Source organism: Urocitellus parryii, chromosome 2 (genome assembly GCF_045843805.1).
Source record: "Urocitellus parryii isolate mUroPar1 chromosome 2, mUroPar1.hap1, whole genome shotgun sequence".
NCBI classification, from domain to species: domain Eukaryota; kingdom Metazoa; phylum Chordata; class Mammalia; order Rodentia; family Sciuridae; genus Urocitellus; species Urocitellus parryii.
The window spans coordinates 169,308,522-169,318,760 of NC_135532.1; the positions used below are offsets into that span (position 1 = coordinate 169,308,522).

Sequence of the window (10,239 nt, forward strand, 5' to 3'; positions counted from 1 at the left end):
GTACAAAGACCTCTCCACAGGTGTGGCTGTACTGGACCGGTAGTCAGTGACGGGTAAGATCCAATTGCAGTGGTACCAACCTAAGACAGGAGGCTGACGCCTTGAGGTCAGCTCATCCCATCATGGGTAAGAACCATATGTACTATTGGACAACCTAAGGCAGGCATGGTGCCTAAGCCACATGCTTGTTGTTTAAACAGAGGGGGAGATGTTGAGAGCCACAGCCGAAGGGACCCCAGCAAACTTCCAGCTGCCAGCAAACTTTCAGACTGCCAGCTGATGATTGGCCTACAGGTCCCAGCAACATCTAGTTGATTGGCTCCTCTGCGGTGATGCTCATTGGGGGATTTCTTTGGCTCTGCCCATGCGACCCAGCCAATCGGCCTCAAGAGCAGGAGGATTGTGGGAGGTGGTGAGGCTTGTGTTTGTGTGAGAGGCTTGTGGGAAGCCGGTGGTAGCAGTTGGGCTCTGAGGGTTTTTCCTGAGGAGCTGTTTTGTTTGGCATGTGTGGTTCTAAAAATAAAGTTCGTTTCTTTTGACAAGTGGCTCCTGAATTGTGCCCAGCCAGACTGTGGCAGAGCCCTTGAAAAACAAGAACAAACCAATTCTAAAACCAGTAGAAGGAAGGAAATAATTTAAAATTAAAAACAATATTGTTGAAATTGAGACCAAAAAGAAAATACAAGGGATCCTTGAAACAGTGGTTCTTTGAAAATATAAGATTAGCAAGCACTTAACCAAACTAACCAAAAGAAAAAGAGAAGACTCAAATTAATAAAATTAAAGATAAAAAAGAGAAAGCACCACAGATTTTACAGAAATCCAGAGGAGCATTAGGGACTATTTTGAAAACTTACACTTCAATAAATTGGAAATCTAGAAGAAATGGATAAATTTTTAAACACAGATGACTTGCCAAAATTGAATCAAGAGGACACAGAAAACTAAAACAGACCAATAACTAGCAATGAGATAGATGCAGTGATTAAAAGCCTTCAAACAAAGAAAAGTTCAGGACCAGATGAATTCTTATCTAATTTCTATCAGACTTTAAAAGGAAAACTAACACCAATGATCCTTAAATTATTTCATGAAATAGAAAGGGATTAAACACTTCCAAATTCATTCTATGAAGCTACTGTCCCATTCATATCAAAACTAGGTAAGGACACATTAAGGAAAAAAAAACTACAGACCAATATCCTTGATGAACTAAGATGTAAAAATCTTTAACAAAATGTTAGATCATGTTCAACAACATATTAACATATTAAGATTGTACATCATGACCAACTTGGTTTTATCCCAGGGAGGAAGGGATGATTTAGCACACACAAATAATTAAGTGTAATGCAATGTAGATGTCACTCTTGGTTTGCAGATAGCAGCTATTAGCAACTCAGAGTGCTTGAAAAACCTACGCTCAATACAGGCTTGACAGGAACACCTGCAGGATCCAGCCTTTTGAGAAACCACATCCTCAGTGATAAGGCCCCTTTCATAGGGACAAAGACCTTACTAATCTGCCTTCCACCGTGTAACAATATGTATGATTGTTGGCTTCTAGATGTTGTATAACCTGCTTTACTTGTGTATGATTGGAGGATGCGCCCTAACCGAGCTCAATATCAGTTGTATTCATTTCCATAATAAATGAACTTGCTGGACGTCTTGCTGGACATCGCTGCCATCTCTCACCAGTTCCTGGTATCTGTGTGTTGACTGTGCATCCCTGCCCCTGCGACTGAGGTAGCCAGGTGACCTACTCAACCACATTGACCAACACAACCACAATGCATCACATATATAGATTTAAGACAAAAATCACTTTGTCATCTCAATAGATGCAGATGAAGCCTTTGACAAAATTCAAAACCCATTCATGATAAAAACACTGAAGAAACTAGGGATAGAAGGAACTTGCCTCAACATAAAGGTTTTATATGAAAAACCTAAAGCCATCCTCATAGTAAATGGGGAAGAAACTGAAAGCTTTTCCTTTAAAATCTGGAACAAGTCAAAGATGTTCACTCATAATTTCTTTTAATGTAGTGCTAGAAATTCTAGCCAGAGCAAGAGAAGGAAATAAAAAGCATAAAAAAAGGAAAGGAAGAAGTCAAATTATCACTATTTGCAGATCATATGATCCTATACTTAGACGACCCACAAAATACGACCAGAAGATTTCTAGAACAAATAAACAAGTTCAGCAAAGTAGCAAGGTACAAAATCAATACCTTTCTTATCCACCAATATTGAATCTTTTGAAAAAGAAATCAGGAAAGCAATCCCATTCACAATAGCTTAAAAAAATATCTAGGAATAAATGTTATGTAAGGAGATGAAAGATCTCTACACTAAAACTATACAGCATTGAAGAAAGAGACTGTAGAAGACTCAAGAAGATAGAAAGATCTGCCATAGATAGGCAGAATTAATATTGTTAAAATGGCCATATACCAAAAGCAATATATAGATTCAATGCAATCCCCATCAAAATAGCAATGACATTCTTCACAGAACTAGGAAAAAAAATCATAAAATTTATTTGGAAGAATAAAAGACCCAGGATAGCCAAAGCAGAGGAGGAAGAGGAGGGGGAGGGGAAGGGGGAGGGGGAGGAGGACGACGACAATGCTGGAGGCATCACAATACCTGACTTCAAATTATTCTACAGAGCTATAGTAACAAAAACTGCATGGTACTGGCATAAAAAGACAATGTTATAGAATAGAAGATACAGAGACAAATCCACACAGATAGAGTCATCTGATCCTTAACAACAATACCAAAATCATTCACTGGACAAAAGACAGCCTTTTTAAACAAATGGTTCTGGGAAAACTGGTTATCAACCTATAGAAGAATGGGATTAGATCCTTATCTCTCACTCTGTCCAAAAGTCAACTTAAGTAGATCAAAGACCTAGGAATGTAACCAGAAACTATGCAATTCCTAGAGGAAAACAGAGTCAGCCCTCCAACATGTAGGCATAAGCAACAATTTTATCAATAGTACCCCTAAAACTCGGGAAATAAGGCCAAGTTAATGAATGGGATGGCATCAAGTTAAAAAGCTTCTGCACACAGCAAAGAAAACAAAAAAAAAATGTGAAGAAAGAACCTAAAGAATGGAAGAAAATCTTTTCTAGCTACTCTTCTGATACAGGATTAATATCCAGAATATATAATAAGTCAGAAAACTTAACCCCAAAACCAACAAATAACCCAATTAATAAATGGGAAAAATTAACACTGTTTGAAAGAAGAAATATAAATGGCCAACAAATATATGAAAAAGTATTCAATGTCATTAGCATTTATGGAAATGCAAACCAAACTACACTGAGATTTCAACTCATTCCAGCTAGGTGGCAGCTATCAAGAATACAAACAAGGCTGGGTGCGGTGGTGCCTGTAATCCCAATAGCTTTGGAGACTGAGGTAGGAGGATTGCAGGTTCAAAGCCAGCCTCAGCAGTTTAGCAAGGCTGTAAGCAACCTAGCAATACCCTGTCTTAAAAAATAAAAAGGGCTGTGGCTGGGGCTCAGTGACTAAGCACTCTTAGGTTCCATTGCTGGTACAAAAAAAAAAGAAAAGAAAAGAAAAAGAATACAAGCAATAATAAATGCTGGAGAGGACACAAAGAAAAAGGAACACTTTGTAGTGTTGGTGGGATTGTAAGTTAGTACAACTGCTATGGAAATCAGTATGGAGGTTTCTCAGAGACTAGAAATGGGACCACAATATGATCCAGCTATACCACTCCTTGGTATTTATCCTAAAGAATTAAAATGATAATAATATAGTGATACATGCATACCCAATTCATACTAGCCAGACTGTGGAACAAGCCTAGGTGTCCATAAATGGATGAAAGGATAAATAAGATTTGTTACACACACACACACACACACACACACACACACACACACATATCCATTGTGAGACATATACAATAAATATCTGATGGATTTAGATATAAAAATCTTTGATTAAAGTGTTAGTAGATCATGTTCAACAATACATTAAGATTGTACATCATGACCAACTGGGTTTTATCCCAAGGATGTGTGTGTGTGTGTGTGTGTGTGTGTGAATGTCTATCTCACTATAGAGATTGGAGAGTCACTTAAAATTGATTTTCACTTAAAGCATTTATGTTTCCTCCATGTTTTTCATAGATTGAGAGTCCATTTCTTTTTAAGGCTGAATAATATTCCATGTCTGAGTGTACCAGTTTATTTATCCATTCACCTACTGAAGAACGTCTTAGTTGTGCTGGAGATTAGTTAATCAAAATAAGCCAAATGCAAAGTCAAGGCTCATGTGTTTTCTCTTGGGTGGAAGCTGAAGAAGAAAAATGAAAAGAAAGGTGTGCAGTGGTGCTAGTCTCATAAAAATCAAAGGGAGAGCTGTAGAGGAAAAGAAAGGGACCAGGGGAAGGGAAGAGGAGAGAAAGGGAAATACTGGGGGATGATATTGGCCAAATTATATCATTATATCATGTGCATGAATAGATATGTAACAAGAAACCCTACCATTATGTACAACTCTAATGCACCAATTAAAAATGTGGAAAAAAATAAAATACTTTAATTCTTGATAAAACTAAACTAATTTAGGATAAAGTCATTAAATGTTGAGATGATTAATGTTTATTTTTATAATATCCTTGAATTTGGGAGAAATTAAAACTATTTAATTATAATTAGAAGTCACTGATCAGCAGTGACTTTTAAAATATCCTTTTAAAATATTTTAGAGAAGTTTTAAGTTCACAGCAAGATTGAGCAAAAGGTTTAGAGACTTCCTATGTCCTCTGACCCCACTGTCAATATCCTATACAGAGTGATGTATCTTTGTTGTAAATGATAAACCTACATTATACATCATCATCACTCAAAGTTCATAGTTTACATTAGGATTTAGTCTATGTACATTTAATGGATTTTTGAATGGATTTTGACACATGTATACAGTATTTTTGATGCATGTAATAACACAGAGAATAATTTCACTGTCCCCAAAAATCTTCCATGCTCTGCCTACTCATCTCATTCTCTTTAAACCCTGGCAAACACTGATCTTTTTACTGTCTCCATAGATTTTTCTTTTCCTGAATGACATATATTGGAATCATAAAATATCTAGCCTTTTCAGATTGGCTTTCACTTAAAGCATTTAAGTTTCCTCCATGTTTTTCATAATTGAGAGATTGGTACATGTCTGAATGTACTAGTTTATTTATCCATTCACCTACTGAAGGATATCTTAGTTATGCTGGGAGTGGTGGCACATGCCTGTAATCCCAGCAGCTCAAGAGGCTGAGGCAGGAGGATCACGAGTTCAAAGCCAGCCTCAGCAACTTAGTGAGACACTAAGCAACTCAGCGAGACCCTGTCTCTAAATAAAATACAAAATAGGGCTGGGGATGTGGCTCAGTGGTTAAGTGCCCCTGGTTCAATCCCTGGTACCAAAAACTGCTTCAAGTTTTGGCAATTAGGAAATAAAATTTTATTCCATTTCACCTCCTACCATTGAAATTCCTGTAGTTGTTTTTGAAAAAATTCTTATGTTTTGGTTTTACTCTTTCCTTTCTCTCTTCTTTCCTTTCTCTAGAATACATTCAGTTAAACTATCTTATTTTTATTTCTGTTTTATATAATACTTAGTTTCTTGAGAACTACATTTATTATAATAAACTGTCATTTATTACATAACTAAAGCAAGCTCATACATTCAAAGTAACTAGAAAACATACTTTTCATTTTAATATATAAATGAAAATTATAATAGTTTTTTACTGAAAGTTGTTAGACTGAGAATCTTTTTATTATCATTGACTTTATAAGAAATGAGTATGTGGTGATATGAGCTAGAATGCTCGCTACATAATGTACACCATATTCTCAAAGTTTACTTCCTGAAACCCAAACAGTTTATCTTCTTCTGTCCTTGATATTTCCCCCATAAGTGAAGAATTCTTAAAGTCCATTTTTATGAAATCAATACCTAGTATGTCAGTATTCTCTATATCCTCAAGGGTGTGTATATATGTGTGTGTGTGTGTGTGTGTGTGTGTGTGTACATATACATACACACACATAGAAGAATAAAATAGTATTTTCTGTGCTTCTGTTTCTCCTTTTTTTTGATGCATGTATTGAGAGTTTGTACATTATACAAGACCTAATACATACTTATAAGCCCATACTCCTTTAGTTTGACCTGTTCTGAATGGTTTGATTAAATTCATAAGAATACAAGCAGGAAAAGTAAGTTAGTTACTAAAGAACAAAAATCAAAGGGTTTTGAGCTACTCTGTAGCACTAAAAGTATAAATATAATAATGTTTCATCTGCACATGGGTATGAATGTGATCTATGAATTATGTATTCATGAAATGCCATCCATAGTTTGGTAAGGAGGCACTCTTAGACATGTCAGAATTCAGGAATTAGATTGCACACACATCATTCCTATAATGATTAATTTAGCAATTTCCAGTTTATTAAGAAATGAGTCAAAATGAAGAACTCAAGAACGGGTAAAATGTGTAATTTTTAAAAGCCAATAACTTCAAAATTTCAATGACTGACATCTTCTCTGTCCCCAGAAGGATACTCATTCAATTTGAAGGAGTAGGTGACACTCATGCCCAGGAACATTTTAAGCAGAATCCTTGATGCTGGCCAGAGCTTAGCCTGATTATTCTGAGGTAGCAATCCTAGTTGGGTAACCATATTTTGGGATAAAGCTATATATGCAACAGAGTTCATGGATAACTCACACACTTCTGACCAACCCTGAGACTACATGTGGGTGCTTAAGACAGTGAGTTGGGAAAAAACAGTTTTTGTTTCTTCCTTTCCTCTCAAACCACAATTTGTACAGAAGTCTTTGGTGATTGCAAAATGGGTGGTGATTTGTTTTCCTTGCCAGCAAGCAAGCCATTCTGCATCAGACACTAATTCCATTCAATTATGATACTACCTGGAAAGAGCATCAGATCCCACAGGTCAAGGACTCAGTCCCCCACCACACACACTTCAGATGCTAATTACAAGTCACCTTGCGAAGCACCAGTGCTTCTGACTAATGGGCTATAAGCTGGGGTTCCTATTACCCACTCCTCAAGTTTGATTAATTTGCTGGAATGGCTCAGAGGATTGAGAAACATATTTCCTGGATTATTATAAAGAATACTACAAATGGTATAGAGGAAGAGATAAATAGGAGTGGGTATGGAAGAATAGGCATGGATCTTCCATGCCCTGTCTAGGCACACCCTCTTCTAGGAATTTCACATATTCAGCCATCGGGAAACTCACTAAATCCTGTCCTTTTAGATTATTTGTTTTGCGGGGTGGGTGGGGAGACTTCATTGCACAGGTGTGATTGCTAATGGACTGGATGAGGAAACCCAGCAGGGCCTTCTCTTCAACATTCCTTCCTCAGGGGGTATGGGGCAAGACCCTTCTGGAACAAGGAGAGTCGAATGAATTACTATCAGACAAGGTACATTTCTTTATGGCCATCTCTAAGATAACTGTAGGAGAAGATTAGAGTACATGTTTAGTTTCTATGATCCCATCTTGGGAAAGAGAAATTCTGATTTCTATGTCCTGCCTCAGGGAGAAAAAGAGCAGGTGAAAGAAGGGTAGGAGAAATTCAGAGAGAAAAAGAGAGAAATAAAGACTTGGCTTTCTGAGGCCTGCATTTGAGGCCTAAAGTGCCTTAACATTATTCTATCACTTAGAAAATAACAAGAGTTAGGGTCTGGTTTGTGGCTCAGTGGTAGAGCGCTTGCCTAGCATGTGTGAGGCACTGGGTTGGATTCCTGGCATCACATAAAAAAAAATAAAACAAACAAAATTAAGGTATTGTGTCCATCTACAACTAAAACAAAATTTTAAAAATAACAAAGGTTATAAGTATAATAAGTCAGAAACCATAGACGAAAACCAAAATATAGAGCAGGGCAGTCCTTTGCCTGATATCAGGCTGCTAAGAACCAACCCCTAGACCCTGCTTGAGGGTTCTTCCCCTGAAGACATCACCAGTGTGTGAGGCTGCCCCACCCCCACGCCCTACCAAATCACAGCCTTTACCTGTGTGTTCCCTGTGTGAATCATCCCGTGGGGATTTCTCGAAGGCTGCCTCAGAGTTCAACCCTCTTTCAGTAGTGCCGGAGGTGAAGATGACAAGATTCAAGAGTTTCCAGGCATATCTGCTCCTCTGTCACAGGATCTACAGCTGCACTCACTGTAGTGCTCACATGGCCAATCACGATGAACTGCTTTCCAAGCCATTCCAAGGAAGTCAAAGAGGAGCATGCCTCTTTAACTTAGTAGTTAACATGGGCTGTGGGCCTGCAGAAAAGCAAGTGTCACAAACAGGATGGCATACAGTTGCAGACATTTACTGTGAAAACTGCAAAACCACCCTGGGGGGCTGGAAATATGAACATGCTTTTGAAAACAACCAGAAATCCAAAGAAGACAAATACATCATTCAGCTAGCACACATGATCAAGAACAATGGCTGGGACTGATCAGACAGCATCTACCCAACCATCCAACTGAACATTCTACCCAAGTGTAAGACAGTGATTGAAAAGTTGGTTACATCCATTTAGGCGACTTATCATCTGGGGCATCTTCCCACACTGATGCCATCTTTCCGGTGGCCTGACCTCTAAAATTGCTGTCTCTCTGTCTCTTGGCTTTGTATCTGTTTTTGAGTTCATCCTGGCTTCTCTAGAGTTGGCTGAATACAAAACAATGAAAGGAAGAGTTTCTTGGCTGCAGGGCTGGCTGAGTCCACCTTGAAAAAGATCTCAGGGCCCAGGTACAAGCTGCCTGATGGTCTTTGGTCAAGAGAGCAGTGGCACCAGCATGAGGCAGAAGAAAAAGGGGGAAATCTGAGGGTCTAAGGGTGGGGGGCAGGGGGCAGGAGGGTGGAGGTAGGGACACAATTGCACTGCTCCTGGAGACCTGGTAATTTTAGGCTTGAAATAATCAACTTGATTAAAAGGACAAAGGGTGGGGGACACCTCATGACTGCTTTCTTTCTTTCTGATCAAAAGTTTCTGTTTCTGATACCAAAGGTGCCAGGATAGCAAATGAGCACAAGAAGTGACCCTAATTCCAGCTGACAGGTCAAGGGCCTGGTTCTCTCAGGCTGAGTTGGGGAATGTCCTGGCATCAGTGAGTGAGGTGGGTGAAGCCCTGATGGGTTTTGAACACTGTGATTCCTCACTCAGCCTCTGGGCAATCATCTTGGCTTCCTCCTCCACTGGAGGTGGGAGAGGAGGGGACAGCCTTTTGCAATGATTGCAAGATGCAAGTAGCCTGAAGGCTTTGACCAGCAATCAAGTAAAATCAGTAATTGAGAAGAGCAGTGAACAAGAGGGGCCCTGCAGCTCAGGCTCTCCTGAAGCAATATTTGAGCCATAAAAATTTAAAAAGCCAGCTAGCCATTCTTTTTTTCTTGATCCTTAATAAGAGTAATGTTACAAGGTGGGCAGGCAGAGTAGGAACCGTGTGAGGAATAGTTCATATTTGAACCAGTCCAGGTTAGGTGCATCTGCCCTCTCTGGATATGCAGTGATTTCAGTGGGATCATCAATTCTTGGTGTGTAGTGTTTGGGGTGTTTTTATCCACTTCTATCATTGTAAACTGTGGAAAATGAAGACCAATGGCTTTAAGCTTAGAGATAATCTTTGGTGAATTTCTCATGACCCTGGTTGTTCTTCTTGCACCTAAATGTCTAATGTGAAGAGAAATCTCCTATCATTATGATCCAGCAGTGTGGAGGGATTATATATTACAATATTAATTTCCATTATGGAAGTGGAGGGGAAAAAAAGTCCCTATAATGTTCATGAGAGAAAGAGGAATTTGTTACATTGAACCAACACTTCTTTTATTTACTTATTTATTTTTTAGTTGGACACAATATCATCCCTATTTTATTATTTTTTTAATATGGTGCTGAGGATCGAACCCAGGACCTCACACATGCTAGGCGAGCGCTCTACCTCTGAGCCATAACCTCAGCACTGAACCAACATTTCTTGAAGTATATTTTAAGGGAAACAGTAATCAATATGTTTTTTAAACAATCTCTATCACTTTAATCTTGATCAAGGCTTTAAATCAATGCTAGTCTATACTTTTTCCCCAACGGACCTGACTTTAACAGGTTTTTAACAGGTTGAGAACTGAAATATTT

The 10,239-nt window shown here is 38.5% G+C and overlaps 1 pseudogene; it reads left to right on the forward strand.

The window, feature by feature from the left end:
* Positions 1 to 7,406: 7,406 nt before the first annotated feature.
* On the forward strand, positions 7,407 to 8,556 carry LOC113187442 (protein yippee-like 2 pseudogene; annotated as a pseudogene).
* The last annotated feature ends 1,683 nt before the right edge of the window (positions 8,557 to 10,239 follow it).